The sequence below is a fragment of the Pinus tabuliformis genome, chromosome 7, assembly GCF_031772625.1.
Source record: "Pinus tabuliformis cultivar Carrire ecotype Pingquan chromosome 7, CPIR1, whole genome shotgun sequence".
NCBI classification, from domain to species: domain Eukaryota; kingdom Viridiplantae; phylum Streptophyta; class Pinopsida; order Pinales; family Pinaceae; genus Pinus; species Pinus tabuliformis.
This window is the reverse complement of record NC_142293.1, coordinates 1,954,670,988-1,954,688,009: the sequence shown is the minus strand read 5'-3', so window position 1 is coordinate 1,954,688,009 and position 17,022 is coordinate 1,954,670,988.

Genomic DNA, 17,022 nt, shown 5'->3' with positions numbered 1-17,022 from the left:
CATGTGATTGATTTCTTCTTCTCTGTTATATGTGTTCTGATTGATCTAGCTCAAATTGATTAAGCTTCCACAAGTTTGTTTGTAGAAGTAGATCAAGTATTTTGCTTTAGTATATTACATTATTAGGTGATCTACAGTGGGAAATTCTACATGGTATCAGAGAAAAGGTGATCAAAGCAGAGAACAATATACACGAAGAAGAGAATTCGAAGTAAAAAAACATTGGGCCGCGAGTTTTCAGAGAAGATATGAAAATTTTTGTGCAAAATTTTCAGAAAAAAATAGTAGATCTGGATTCCTTGCAGAAAAATACCCAAATTCGAAAAAAAAATCGTCTGAATCGGAGTTTGGATGAGGGAGATATCGTTGATTTAAAATCAGCTATTTTTCCATAAAATTTTGTGACGGCGGAAAAGATGAAACAGATTGGTGTGCTAGCCAAGAACCTGTATGCATTTGAGGTACACGATGCATGAAAATCCTTGAGGAGCAAGGCAACTGATGGAGACTTGGTGATTGAGAGGGAGAGTACATTACCTCTCAACATGCAGTGCCAGAAGAAGTCTCAGACAATTGTGGAGGAGCCACAATTGGTGAAGTAGCTTCAGGAGGTTGTGGAGCAGCCACAAATAGAGAAGACGAGAGGAGACTGAGTGGAGGCATCCACTCATGTAGAGACCTCCAGTAGGGGGAAATTTTGAGCCAAGTGGGCAGAGGGATCACATGCATCCATACCTCTAGGTCGGAGGTGGGGCGATGTGGAGTGACAGTCCCAAGAAGGCTGGAATAGGGGCAGGATCATTGAGGTACCCAACCTCTTTGATTAGACCTTGCTACGGGAGCCCCGATGAGGAGTAGCAGGACTGGCTGAGTGGGTAGAGATAGATGTGGATGGAGCGGCAGAGAGAGCTACAGTGCAGGAATCCCAAGACAGCGCAGAGCTAGCAGGCTACAACAATGCGAGAGGCACAAGAGTGTTGCACCAGTGCAGGATGGCACAAAGATGTGTGCAACAGTGTGAGATGCATGGAGTGTTGTAGCAGTTTAGAGGTCACAGAGGGAGCACTTGTTAGCGACAGAGGGAGCTTCAACATCAGAGGGTGTTTCTAGCCCAACAAGGAGGTCAGTTGGGAGATTTCTTTGTTTCTAGAGTTGTTGGAGAAATAACACTTAGGAGAAGTGTTGCATGTAGAACATTCCAAAGGTTTAGGATCGGGTTCGAGTTGAATTCCTTTCTTGTTGAGAGGGAGTGTTGAAAATGGCAACAAGAAATGCTAAAAATATCATTGCTATAAATAGTAGTTTGGTTACCAGTGTTGGACATAGCAACAAGGAATGAAAAATGGAAGTGCTAAAAATAGCATTTCAGGATACCTTCCGCTTTTAGTTAGTCCCTGAACTAAAATAGAGAAGTAAAATTCGAATTTGTTCTTAGCAGCTATTTGATTAATAATTAATTAATTCATCTTGAGTTAATTAGTTGTAGAAAATCAAACATGAAGTCTATGTGGGGACATGCAAAAGTTTCTCCATTGATTGAGGAATTTATCCATCAGTTAAAGAGATAAGGATGAGTTGTAATATTGAGTTGTAATTAGTTGGCTCAGTTAACTGAGTCAAGTCTAGTTAGATTAGTTCAAATAGTTTGTTGAACTAATTGTGAGTTCAGTTAGTTAATGCTTGCATGCATGTAACTGTTGCTCTCCAGATAACTGAATATTCTCTCATAAATAACTCATGCATGTCAGTTCAGTCAGAGACCCAGTTGAGATCAGAGGAAGGGACAATGTATTGCCAGTTGGAGGATTTTTCCTATATAAGAAACTCATCCATGCAGAAAGAATCATCTCCTTCAGGATTGCGCAGTTACTATTGAGCCAAGTGAGCAGTGTGAGGTGGGAATTCACACAAGTGGAAGCACTGGACCCCAGGAAAAAATGTGCAAGGAAATAGGAGGCTTGGAGGGTATAGGAGAAGGTTTGTGAGAAGCCTTTGACTGTCTATGAGTAGAAGAGGGATTGTACTAAGAGCTGGATAGCTTGTGAGCTAAAGCTTTGTGTAATCCAGACATATTTCCACTTGTATGATAATACAGAGATTGGGTTTTTAGCTGAGGCTTTCCCCAGAGTATTCTTTTGCGTTTCATGTGATTGATTTCTTCTTCTTTGTTATATGTGTTCTGATTGATCTAGCTCAAATTGATTAAGCTTCCGCAAGTTTGTTTGTAGAAGTGGATCAAGTATTTTTCTTTAGTATATTACATTATCAGGTGATCTACAGTGGGAAATTCTACATTCAAAACATCGACAAATTTCAAATACTACTATGGAAAATTAAAACTCTCTATCTACAAAAGAAAACCACATAATTATGAAATGTAATACTTTTCCTATTTTTGCAACCATGCTCCCCTTGTTAAGATTGCATGTATCCTTGCATTCTATAGTTTCTCTTCTATAGCTATTCTCTTGAGACTACTCCCCCTGTGCTTTTGATTCCTTATGACCTAACAATCAAAGGGATGCTCCCCCTAAAGTGATGCTTCTCCTTATTTGCAATTCTCCTTGTCACTTGAATTTCAAATTTTAATTCATACATGTCAATGATATTATTCCAATTGATTAGTTGTAATGGCCTTGTATTCAATATGTGCAACAACGTGCATGTTTCCTAGCCATCCTCCATTATTTTTTCTTGATGCAAATACAACCCTTTGTTTTACTTTCCTTCATTTTGGGTCTGCATGCCTCTCTTTTGTAGCCTTCATTGTAACAACTTCAATTTTAGGGGTTGTATTCTCTGCCATTGCTTGTACTACTGCTATGTTTGAATCATCATCCTTCTTATGTAACTCATAAAGAAAGAAGTCATCTTCTTTCTTTTTTTATAGATGAGATGTGGTAGTCTCTCACTTGTCATTTATAGATAAGTGAGATAACAATTTTCTTCTTTACCTTCATTAAGGACATATACATTTTCAGAATTATTGTTTTCCTTTTCCACTAATTTTCTAGATCTTTCTTTTCTTATTTCACATCCTTTAGAATTGAATATGACCTCATATCCTTTATCAACGACTTTACTTGCACTTAAAATATTGTGCTTCAAACCTTCAACAAACATGACATCTTCAACTTTAGCTCTTTCATTACCAAGGCTAATCGTACCTTTCCCATTATCATGACTAATGAATTATTTACAAGAGTGACACTTGATGAGCCTAATTATTGAGTAATTATATGGGCCTTAATTGGCCTTAATTCACCTCCTAGCTTAGTCAAACCAACTATTCTCACAACTTATTGCATAATTTTGATTATATTTTGTTTATGAAATGAGTTAGAGTTGGATATTTGGCTTTGTGGTATAATGTGCATGTAATGTAGGAATAAGGGATGAATGCAAGGAACTATGGCAAATATAAAGAATAAGGGATGAATGCAAGGAACTATGGCAAAGATAAAGGATAAAAGGATAAATGCAAGGAACTATGGCAAAGACCTTGGGTAAGACTAGAATGGGATAAGCAAGAGTAACTATACGAGGTAAATCCTCCTCATTTACTACCCCTCCATTCAGATATTCCACCATCAGCTTGGAGTGCACACAACCATCACTTTGAAGACTAGAAGACAACCGAGCATGTGAAAAGGACAGAAAACAGTGTATCTTAAGTTGGGAGGCAAGCCTCCCTAATGGGAAGGAAGTTGTTAGAGACTTTAGATGTATAAATAGAGAGGCTTAGAACCTCATTATTTTTTGGACTTCTATTGTAAAACTCTGTTTTATTTCTGCGTTGCAAAGACTTGGGACAATTTTCTCTGTAATCCATAGTTTCTACAATAAGAATGAGTTCTGTTTAAGCCAGATTTGAGTTAACTTCGAGGGCTGAAGCTCTTGGGTTAGGGCCCGACCCAAGCAGCCACAACTCCTCTTTAATGTACATTTATGCTAGCATAGAGTTATGTTCTATTCATTTGTTTAAGTAGCTTCCTGGTTCTATTTACTTGCTTAAATAGCTTTCTGGTTTACTTGTTCATTTGCTTAAATAGATTCATGGTTTTTCATTAGTTATTTGCTAAAGTAGCTTTCTGGTTCTGTTCATTTTCACTGTGCTTCAGTTTACTTTCATTTATTCCTTCTTTCAGTTCACAGGTTAGTTAAAGGAAAAATACCATTATCAGGTTGTGCACAGGTGTCTCGACCTCATCTCCTCCCTCTGGGACCATGACTCGAGGAAGGGACCCTCTAGAAACCCCCAAAACACAGTCTCTGGTTCTCGCATGGGCTATGAAGTTCGCTGTTTAAATCAATTTTTTGTTCACCCGCACTGGTTCTCTTTGTCATTTTCATTTGGAACTGCCTCCAGCACATTCCTCATCCATCGCTTCATCACCGTCCGATCACCAACAAACCTTCAAAATCACCATCCGATTCACTATTTTCTCCAACTGTTGCATCATGTGGAGTCCACCACTCACTTTATGAACTTTAAGTCCCCATCGCTGATCTGCCTTGCTTGATCTGACGACCATCGCTTCACCTGATCACCAACTAGCTTGGTTTATCTCCACCGTTAATTAGCCCCGCCTGATCCAACGACTATCGCGCAATATTGTGTGGATTTCTGTCTGATTGTTATCTTCCCAAGGGCACGCGATGAGAGTGGTTTCTCCGTGCTACGTGTCGCCTAGTTAAGCTAATCGCGCAAAATTTTAGAAAACCACTTATAGCTTTGAGGGCCAGTGATAAACAACTTACCGCCCTCTAAACCCGCTCCATCATTTCCGCATGTTTCTTTTGCCCGTGATCTAATCTCTACTATCCATCTGCCGATTAATCTTGTCCATCCATCTCTTGACTTAGCCTCCATGATATAATCTCAGTCGTCCATCTCCGGTTAACCCTGTTCATCTATTCACTCAACTGCCGCGATATAATCTCCATCGTTCATTTGCCTTTCACCCAACTGATCCAACGGTTCTTATGCACTGTTGCTCCCTCACATCCTCCTTTCATTGATTTCGACCTCCGATTGCTTTTTCTGCTTGAAACCCGATTTAGCCTAAGTTTCATTGTTACACCCTAGTCTAGTTTTGATGCTCTTTACTTCTGCAACTTAGATAATTAGCTTTAGTTTAATGTTGATTTAGCAATTCTTCTTAGAAAATTTGTTTAATTGGTTAGTTAGGTTATGGTGTAAGTTTAGCATTTCATGCTGTTTTCTTCATTACTGCAGTAGAGTAGCTCTCTCTTAGAATAAGTTTGCTCCCCTTCCATCAAAGAATTAAGCTTCTTATAGCTCTATGGAAGTTTGGCTTGGGACCCTTGGGGTCTCTTGCCTGGAAAATAGTGACAACAGGCAGGACCTTCACTTCTACTTGTGCATATAGCACTGTCACCTCCAAGTTTGTACGAATCCCTGGTTGATAAGTAAAGTTGGTAGCCCTGGGAGTTGCAGCATTATTGTTGCAATACCTAGGCTCATCACTTTTTGGCACCATTGCCGGGGAGGTGTCTAAGTAGAAGTAATTACTACTTTCTTCTATTTCTAGTCTCCAAACTTTCTTTTCTTCTACTTCTAGTCTTCAACTTTCTTCCATTACTTTATTTATGCAAAAGTAGTCTAGTTTCTTTCTTTCTTTCTATTGTCATTATCTGCTTTCCTTTCTATTATGCAAGTACTTTCTAGCTTTAGAAAAATCGTACAAAAACCTACCCAAAAACATTTCCTTTTATGCCTCGTAGGATTAGGGACAATTTAGGGAAATTCTTGGAAAATACCCCCACTGCATCCAACAGGCAACCTTCTCTCTTCTTCAGTGACGTTGAATTGGAAGACCCTTTAGGTGAGAAAACTTACCTATTTGAGGAACCTATAGAAGAATAAGAAGAGGAAGAAACCATTCCTACTGAACCAATGTTTGGAAACCAAAATGACAGGGGAGATAGAGAGAGAATTGAAAGTGCCTTCCCTATCAGGGAAAGCAATGGGGACACTAAGATGAAGAATATAAACCCCTCTGCTCTACCTCATTTCTATGGCCTGACCACAGAGGACCCTAACACTTTCTTATTTGAGTTTGTTGTTATATGCCAAACCTATGACTATACATATGATGAGCAAAAGTTAAAACTATTCCCATCTACCCTCAAGGATGCAGCATTATGCTAGTTCATGGGTTTACTTGGAGATAACATCACAACTTGGGCTCAGATGCAACAAACTTTTAACAAAAAATATAGGTACTACTGTAGGTCAAAGGATACTAAAGAAGGGATTTTTTGGATGACCATAGGCCAGGATGAATCCCTAGAAGACTATGAAAAACGATTCCAGCTTAGTTACAAAAGGGCCAGGTGCACACTTGACCCTGAGTCACTAAAGTTGGTCCTGCTTAGAGGAGTAAGGGAAGATCTTTTGGATACCTTACATATGATAGTAGGAGGATATGTCTACCAATTACCCTATGAGGATATCAAGACTGTCTTTAGAAACCATTCTAGGTCAGCCAGGAAGAAAGGTAGGGGTAGTCAACCTATGGCCAGTACATCATCCTCTAACTTATCCATCAAGGGTGAAATTGGAAATATGCTGGAAGACTTCAAAAGTGATATGCTGCAAACCCTTTCCTTGCAATTAGACACCATGAACATCAAAAGGAATCAAGAGGAAGCAGAGAGAGCCTTGGCCATATTTTTTCCTAGATGCACCAGGAGGCATCCTAGGAATGAATGTCCATTGAATTATATTAAGATTTGCTCAGTTTGTGAAGAAAACCACTCCACAGACAAGTGCCCTTCTTTACCTGGACTCAAAGCTGTATATCAAGGCGCTGAAGGGGTCACTGAGAAACTTTTCTACATTAACCAAAGGAGACCTCCTGGGCCTAGACCATACCAGCAGGGTATGCAAGGGCCATCCCATGCATACTACAACCCCAACCAAGCCACAACTATACCTTCTTGGGGACCCCCTACTCATCCTTCCTGGTCTACACCCCCTCCTTGGCCTTATGCATCTCAAAATCAATCCTAGCTAGCCAACCGGTCATTTCAACCTTATGTTCATCCATAACATCAGTGGAATACCCCACCCTAGGGGTGGAGGCCCCAATTCAATAATGTTCCAGCCCTGTTGACTCCACCACCTAACCAACCACAACTCCTACACTCTACTCCACCTAATCAACCCCAGATGCCTGCCCAGCCAAATTTGAACCCAAACAATAGGCAGGCTCAATAAGCATACAATGGAGAAACATCATACCCAGCTTATGCTTTAGACCCTGGAAGCCCTGTAGTAGATGTGCACATCAATGACACCATTTTCCCACACACTCTGATTGATCTTGGGGCTTCCATTAATGTGATGAATAAGGAAACCATGCTCAAGCTCAACTTCCAAGGGTCATTAAGGAAGACCACAATAGTTCTGCAACTTGTAGACCGTTCCATAGCCACCCTGAGGGAATTGTGGAGGATGTGATGGTCTCCATTGACTCTTGGGAGTACCCTACAGATTTCCTAGTTCTCCAGCCTAAGGCTAAGCTCAATGGTTACCCTCTCATCTTGGGGAGGCCATGGTTGGCCACAACTAATGCTTACATTAGCTGCAGAGTTGGGAATATGACCATCAGGAATGGGCATATGTCCAAACAATTAGTCCTATACCCTCCCGCTCAACCTTCTTTAGAGCATGATTTACCTTTATGGTTGGAGGAGGAGGAAGAGGATGAGGTTTATTCTGCCCAACTTTATACTTTAGAAGCAATCATAGGAGGAGAACAACAAGATGAGGATGATTTAATTGAACACCTGCTCCAAAGTCCAACTCCTAGTTCACTACCATTAGAGGAAGAAGTAAGGGAAATCTGAAAGAATCATCCAATTGACTTATGCTTAGCCAATTCCAATGCACTTTGTGTCAAAACCATAGAATTTGTCCCAGAGAAGACTTTGAACATTAACCCATCTCTTTCTGCTTTAGAAGAGGAAAATCTATGCCACATGTTGATAGAGAACCCAGAAGCCTTCGCCTGGAGTTATAAAGAAATGAAGGGAGTACACCCCTCAGTGTGTAATCACCACATATACATCAAAGAAGGTTGTAGGCCAGTTAGGAAATCACAAAGGAGGATGAATCTAGCTCTGAAAGACATAATCAAAGAAGAACTGCAAAAACTACTAGAGGCAGGATTCATTTACCCTATCTTAGATAGTGAGTTGGTCTCTCCTTTAGTGTTAGTTCCCAAGAAGAATGGGAAGTGGAGGATTTGTGTTGATTATAGGTGATCCAAAAATGGATCCTGGATAAACCTCTAAGTCTAAAAGGCTTCATGCAAGAGGTAAAAGGTGCCAAATGGCAAAAATCCTTTGTAAATCAGAGGAAAATGAAAGTGGCAGGCTACTCTCAGAAATAGTCTCATTGTAGAGATATCCTCGTTCTGAAACTAATGCAAGTTGAATGGGTGAAAATGGACTCCATATGAAGGAGTTATTGTAAAATGAAAATTGCCCAATGTCCTTAGAAAAGGAGGCAATTTCATTAAATTCTAAACTATATTGAAAATTTTGGTTTTAGTATAGGCTCATGGGCCAACACAGGCCACGTGGCCAGGGTTGGGCCATGTAGCCTTGTTTGATTGGTCTAAGAGGAACTATCACATTGCAATTATTTATAAGGGAAGGACCTTGGGCCATCAGTGATTGCCGCTTTATCACATCCCACAGATTCATGGGAGGACTTAACAAAGGCCGAGGCTAATGCAACATGCGACTGTGATCACCGATATCGGTGGATTGCTGTCGGTGATCCCAAAAGGGAATGACCCCTGGCCGATGCGACTTGCGATCGCCGATATTGGTGGATCACTGTTGGCGATCCCAAAAGGGAAGGACCCCGGGCCACGCGACTTGCGACTATGATCGGAACTAGACCCGAAAGGGTTCTGAAATATAAATACATAATATTTCAGATCCGGACCAAAGCCATTTCCACAGGTTTTTGCGATATTGTCCATGTTTTAATATATTTACAAAATACAAAGGGGCAGGTCTTAGAGCCATTTCAACTTACGATAGTGACCTACGGGCGGACCTGATAGGAAAATAAAGCACAATTATGGGAATTTCAAGCCCAGAATTGTGTTTTTATGTGGATTGTCCCTTGTTTTTATAGCATTCTCTGTGTAAATAGAGAACGACTATTTCAAAAGAATTTAAAGCGCTTAATTCCCTTCCGTGCAAAGAAAATGGCCACCATGCCTTGGGATGTTATCAATGACTGTTAAATACTCCAGAAGGAAGGTGAAGGGAAAACAACGAGGAGTCAGAGAGCTTGAGAGCTGAAACAAACAGACAAGCGCCGATGGGTTTAAAAAGCCATTCCATAACAGAAACAGAGTTGGCTTGTTGGGTCCCTATAATACTAGTGATTACCCCATTACTATTGTAGTTATACCCCTTATTAATATTGTTGTGGCCCTATTGCCCCCATATTGTTATTACTGTGCCCCATAGAATCCCTCTATTGTTATTTTTGTGGCTTTGTATTATTATTGTTAGGTCGTCTGGATTATATTGTGACTCCTTAGACTCCTATATATGGAAAGGAGGTTTTGTCATTTGTATCATCCAAGAATTTTTCATTTATGTAATGTAAAGGAGGTTTCCCCCTCGAAGAGGCTGAATTCTAAGACGTTGATCTATCTTTTCTATCTTTTCTTGAGCTGGTTTCATAACATTTGGTATCAGAGCTTTGAATTCTAGGGTTTCACTGCCTCAAACAGGTCATCATGGAATTTTCGCTATAACTTTTCTTTTGCGACGTTTAAGAAGTTAAAAAAAAAACCCATTTGAGAAGAAATCGTGCCGAACCTCGGGTTCGAATTTCAGAGCTTTTCGCGGTATATTGGCGGAGATATGATTTGAGGAAGTTGGTCTTTTTGCAAACTCCTGAATTACATTCCAAACAGGTGACCTGGGGAAAATCGTTCTAACTTTCTCTCTGGGGATCAGATTGAAATTTTGTAAGAAGGTATAGAAAGAGGATAGACTATAGTTTCTTTTATGAATTTTTTAGATCCAAAGGTCGAAACAATGACTCGTGGCACATCGGACATGTTGTGTGTGGAGCATGATTGTTCAGAGGTCTTTGTTTCAGCCAGATGTATACCCCAGGAAGTTTGTACACCCCTCCACGCGGGGGGGACATGTCCCCCCCGCAGGGGTTCGGGGGGGCCGATCCCCCCCGGCTGGGGGTCCGGGGGCCAGTGGTCCCTTGACGGGGGCTCGGGGCAGTGCCCCCGAAGCTAAAAACAAATGTAAAATTGCCTTGTAAAAGTATAGTAATTTCTAGTCAATCTGGGCCATTCATTAGGCGAATGATTTGATGGTAGAACTTATGTTTAGTTTAGGGTTTTTTTCCCTAGAAGGCAACCCCTTTCTTTGTATGAGGGTATTGTATTTGAGGCTGTGAATATAGATGTGTATTCTGTGAGCGAGAAACGGAGAGGTGAGACTGTGAGAGAAAACAGAGGATATTACAGCGGATTTGCTGTAGGTTGTGTCTCTTCATTTTGCTGGATAATAGAAAGGAAGGACTGGCTGTTTGGGGTGGACGTAGCCCAAACTGGGTGAACCACGTATATCTGTGTCTCTCTTGTTTTGTGCGTTTTCTGTGTTTATATTTCTGCAATATTTTATGTGTTCCATCGCTTCGTAATATATAATTTTCTAACAACTAGTATCAGAGCCGAAGGTCTATTTGGCTGATAAACTCGCAGGAAAGAAGGGTTCCTGGTTCGAGTGGGAGAAATGGCGGAAGATGGTAAGTTTAGGGTCGAGAAATTTAACGGCCAAAACTTCTCGCTGTGGAAGATGTAGATGGAAGATTATTTGTATCAGAAAGATCTATACCTACCATTGGGCGGAAAAACAAAGATGCCGACGGGTATGAAAGACGAAGAATGGAACCTTCTCGATAGAAAGGCACTCGGAACAATACGGTTGTTCCTTGCTGCGTCAGTCGCCTTCAACATTTCGAAGGAAACCACGACAAAGGGTTTGATGCAGGCGTTGTCGAAACTATATGAAAAACCCTTGGCCTCAAACAAGGTATTTCTTATGAAACGGTTATTTAATATGAATATGTCGGAAGGTGGATCTGTTGCAAACCATTTAAATGATTTTAATACAGTTACAAGTCAGTTAAGTTCTGTAGGGGTAAACTTTGATGATGAAGTTAGAGCTCTGTTATTCTTGTGCTCATTACCAGAAAGTTGGAATGGTTTGGTAATGGCCATTAGTAACTCCGTTTTTGGATCTAGTACTTTAAAGTTTGATGATGTTGTCGGTGCTATCCTTAGTGAGGAAATGCGACGGAAAAGCTTCGGTGAGACATCGGGAAATTCTTTGAGTGCAGAGTCTAGAGGAAGAAAAATGGAAAGAGGAAAGAGCTCAGGATATCGCAGTAAATCAAGGAAAGGCAGATCCAAGTCCAGATCGGGGATAGTGTGCTAGAAATGTGGAAAGAAAGGACACCTAAAGAAAGACTGTAGATCTCGGAAGGGAAAAGAAGGAGATGCACAACAAGAAAACAATCATGAAGCACATGTGACAGGTGAGGTGTTACAAGATGCTTTGATTCTTTCTTTCAAAAATATTACTGATTCCTGGGTGGTAGATTCAGGGGCCTCATTCCATGCCACACCTGATAAGAAATACTGTCATGACTATGTTCAAGGAGATTTTGGACAAGTTCGTTTGGGTGATGATAAACCCTGTAAAATTGTTGGAATGGGTAAGGTTCTTGTAAAACAACAGAATGGAAACCAATGGCTACTGAATGTGGTAAGGCATGTTCCATATCTAAAGAAAAATCGTATTTCAATAGGGAAGCTAGGCGGTGAAGGTTGTGTGACAACTTTCACAGATAAAGCTTGGAAGGTCACCAAAGGAGCCCTGGTAATAGCAAAAGGCGAAAAGGTTGGTACATTGTATTTATGCAATGGTGTTTCTAACTCTGTTAATGCTTTAACTTCCAAAGGAGCAGATGCAGCATTATGGCATCATAGGCTCGGACACATGAGTGAAAAGGGGATGAAGGTTCTTCACTCAAGGAATTTGTTGCCGGGTTTGAAGAATGTTGATTTGGATTTCTGTGAGAATTGTATTTATGGAAAATATAAGAGAGTCAGATTTCTCAGAGTTGGGAAAGAAAAGAAGAGTGAAAAATTAGAGCTTGTGCATACAGATGTATGGGGACCTGCTCAGGTATCATCTCTTGGTGGCTCTCGTTATTATGTTACTTTTATTGATGATGCAACTAGAAAAACTTGGACTTATTGTATTAAGAGTAAATCTGATGTATTTGATACTTTCAAGAAATGGAAAGCTTTGGTTGAGATTGAGACAGGAAAGAAATTGAAGTGTCTTAGATCAGACAATGGAGGTGAATATTGTAGCAAAGAGTTTGATAGGTACTGTTCAGAACATGGAATTCACAGAGAGAAGACAGTTCCAAGAACACCACAAGAAAATGGTGTGTTAGAAAGGATGAACAGAACAATCATGGAGCGTGCAAGGTGCATGAGATTGCATGCAGGATTGCCTTTACAGTTTTGGGCAGATGCTGTAGATACTGCTGTTTATCTAATAAATAGAGGGCCTTCAAGTTCCTTGGATGGTGGTGTTCCGGAGGAAGCATGGACAGGTAAAAAGGTAAACTACTCTTTTTTAAAGCCTTTTGGTTATGAGGCCTTTGTCCATATTGATAAAGAAAATAGAACAAAGCTTGAGGCAAAGTCAAAGAAATGTACCTTTATTGGATATGGTGTTAATGATTTTGGTTATCGCTTATATGATTACGAAAATCACAAAATAATTAGGAGCAGAGATGTAATATTCAATGAAAAGGTCTTGTATAAGAATCAATTGCAGGAAAAGAAACAGGAAAAAGAAAACAAGGAATACGTAGTTCTTGATGAAATCACTGAAAAGGTAAAGGTGCCTGAAAATAATAATAATCAACAACAGCAACCACCACAACAGCAACAGACACCCCAAACACCTGAAAGTGCTATTAGAAGATCTACTAGGATAAGTAGACCCCCTGAACGATACTCTCCTTCATTATATTATTTATTGTTGACTAATTCTGGTGAACCCGAATATTATGAAGAAGCAATGCAGGTTGAAAGAAGGAAGAAGTGGGAGGTAGCCATGGAAGAATAGATGGACTCCTTAATGCATAACCAGACTTGGGATTTAGTCAGGTTACCTGCAGGAAAAAATACATTGAAGAATAAATGGGTTTACAGGCTGAAGGAAGAAGATGGAGGAAAACAGAGGTACAAAGCTAGACTTTTGGTGAAGGGGTTTGCACAGAAGAAAGGTATTGATTTTGATGAAATATTTTCTCCTATTGTTAAAATGACTTCAATAAGAACTATTTTAAGTCTTGTAGCAGCTGAAGATTTGCATCTTGAGCAGTTAGATGTAAAGACAACCTTTCTCCATGGGGATTTGGAGGAAGAGATATATATGCAGCAGCCACAAGGATATGAGGTGAAAGGGAAGGAGAAAATAGTGTGCAGGTTGAAGAAGAGCTTGTATGGCTTAAAACAGGCTCCAAGGCAGTGGTATCTAAAATTTGACAAGTTTATGTCTGAAAAAGGTTATACTAGATGTCACTCTGATCATCGTGTTTATCTGAAAAAGCAAAATGATGGCAGCTATATTATATTGTTATTGTATGTGGATGACATGCTTGTTGCATGATCTAACATGCAGGAAATAAATGTACTCAAAAGAAAATTGGCAAATTCATTTGTAATGAAGGATTTGGGAGCTGCAAAACAAATCCTTGGTATGAGAATCACTAGAGACAGGAAAAATCGCAAATTAACATTGTCTCAGAATGAGTACATACAAAAGGTGTTGAAAAGATTTAATATGCACAATGCAAAACCAGTTAATACACCTTTTTCTAGCCATTTCAAACTTAGTAAGGAAATGTGCCCAAAGACCCAAGAAGACATGGATTATATGTCTAAAGTTCCATATGCATCAGCAGTTGGAAGCTTAATGTATGCAATGGTATGCACAAGGCCTGATATTTCACATGCAATGGGAGTTGTAAGCAGGTACATGAACAATCCAGGAAAGGAACATTGGATGGCAGTGAAATGGATTCTCAGATATTTGAAAGGTACCACAAATCAAGCATTATGCTTTGGTGGTGCAAATATTTCTCTACAGGGATATGTTGATGCAGATATGGCAGGTGACAGGGATAACAGGAGGAGCACTATAGGATATGTATTTACTGTTGTTGGAACAACTGTCAGTTGGATTTCAAAAATCCAAAGTGTTGTTGCACTTTCAACAACAGAAGAAGAGTATGTTGCTGCTACAGAGGCTAGTAAAGAAATGATTTGGTTACAAAGGTTTATGGGTGAATTGGGCAAGGAGCATGATATGGGCACGTTATGTAGTGATAGCCAAAGTGCCATTCATCTTGCAAAGAACTCAGCATTTCATTCTAGGACTAAAAACATACAGCTCAAGTACCATTTCATACGATCAGTGTTGGAAGATGGAGAGTTGAAGCTGGAAAAGATACACACTAGCCAGAATCCTGCAGATATGCTAACAAAAGTTGTAACAGGGAGAAACTGAGAATATGCTAAGCTTCAATTGGTCTTCAAGGATGAAAATGAAGATGAGAAACAGCTAGGTCCAAAGAGGAGTCATTGTCTAGCAAATGAAGCAGCGGTGGAGTTTCTACAATCATTCTCCAAGTGGGAGATTGTTGTGTGTGGAGCATGATTGTTGAGAGGTCTTTGTTTCAGCCGGATGTATACCCTAGGAAGTTTGTACACCCCTCCACGTGGGGGGGACTTGTCCCCCCCCGCGGGGGTCCATGGGGCCAATCCCCCCCGGCTGGGGGGTCTGGGGGCTCAGGGGGAACGCCCCCGAAGCTAAAAACAAATGTAAAATTACCTTGTAAAAGTATAGTAATTTCTAGTCAATCTGGGCCGTTCATTAGGCGGATGATCTGACGGTAGAACTTATGTTTAGTTTAGGGTTTTTTGCCCTAGAAGGAAACCCCTCTCTTTGTATGAGGGTATTGTATTTGAGGCTGTGAATATAGATGTGTATTCTGTGAGCGAGAAATAGAGAGGTGAGACTGTGAGAGAAAACAGAGGATATTACAACGGATTTGCTGTAGGTTGTATCTCTTCATTTTGCTGGATAATAGAAAGTAAGGACTGGCTGTTCCGGGTGGACGTAGCCCAAACTGGGTGAACCACGTATATCTGTGTCTTTCTTTTTTTGTGCGTTTTCTGTGTTTATATTTTTGCAATATTTTATGTGTTCCATTGCTCTGTAATATATAATTTTCTAACAGTACAAGTTCGCTCTACTGAAATAGTCTATAATCAAGTCACTGTGAGAGATTTCACATAACTCTTCCTTGGAGAATCCAATTTGGGTTAGACTTGTGGCATTGGAAAGAGGACACAGAAGGCTACTACAGGTCGCAATTTTAGAATTGGAGGATATGAAATTACAAAGATACATCAGATTCAATATCAGGCTTCTACAAAGTGAAAAAATGTGTGTAGTTTTTTTTTAAATTTTTGCGTAAGCTTGGTTTGAAGGAATTCAAAGGGCATAGTAAAGAATTATTATCGGTAACTGATGCCTCGAGGAAAGAAAATGCAAACACCTAGTAAGGAACCTGAAAGCTCTAGCATGACTCATGAAGAAGAGGAAGAAATGCTACATGATATATCAAAATTACAAGAACAAGTGCAACAAATGTCACGCTCACAAAAGCTAACAGAAGCTAAGATAAATGGCGTGGAATCTAAGATACATGGCGTGGAATCTAAGATAAAGGGCATGGAAGCTAAGATGGATGATTCGAAGATAGATTTGAAGAGAGATATGGCAGATTTGAAGACAGACATGGCAGATTTGAAGACAGATTTGACAAATTTTCTACAAGAAATACTTACTAATGGTGAAAAGGTTGTAAAGGAAACTCATGATGTGAACAAAAGAAATGTTAATCATGATTCCATAGACTAATGTTGGATCGAAGACCCACCATATTCCAAAAATCGATATGAGGAAGTTTGATGGCAAGGATCCCGCCACATGGATATTACAGATGGAGCAATTCTTCGATCTCAATAATGTGCAAAACACACAAAAGGTACGTATGGCAACTTTATATTTGGAACCAAATCAGTTTGTATGGTATCAATGGCTTTGCTCTCGTAAACAATTTATCACTTGGGCAATTTTTACGGAAGAATTGATAGCACATTATGAGGATACAAAAAGCAACACTTTTTTTAGCCAATTGATAAGTCTCAAACAAAAGGGTTCAATAATGGAGCACATTGAGGAGTTCCAAAAATTGAACATAAGGGTAAAAGATATTCCAGAGGAGCATAGGATTGATGTGTTCATAGGGTCTTTAAAGGATAATATCCAACATGATGTTCGCCTTTGGGAACCTGATTCATTAGAGAAGGCATTCAGGTTAGCAAGAAAAATGGAAAGCAAAATTATGGCAACCAGGAAGCATACCACTCACAACTATAAAGACGGAAGTGTTGTTGCCCCTAGTCTTCCACAACCTATAAGGTTGACACCACAACAATTGGAAGAAAAAAGAGCAAAAGGGCTTTGTTACAGTTGTGATAGCAAATACACTAAAGGTCATAAGTGTGCTGAGAAGAAATTATTCTACATAGATTGTGAAGAGGAAGAAGAAAAGGAGCAAGAAAGGTCAAAAGAAGAGGATATACTCCAGGAACAAAGCCTAGATGAAGAACAAATAAATCCGACCATATCTTGTAATGCATTGGCGGGAATTACCACTCCTCAAACCATCAAGATAGAAGGACAAATCAAGAAGAAAAAGGTAATAGTGTTGATTGATTCAGGAAGCACCCACAATTTTATTCATTGTAAGGTAGCAAAAGAATTGAATTGCTTCCT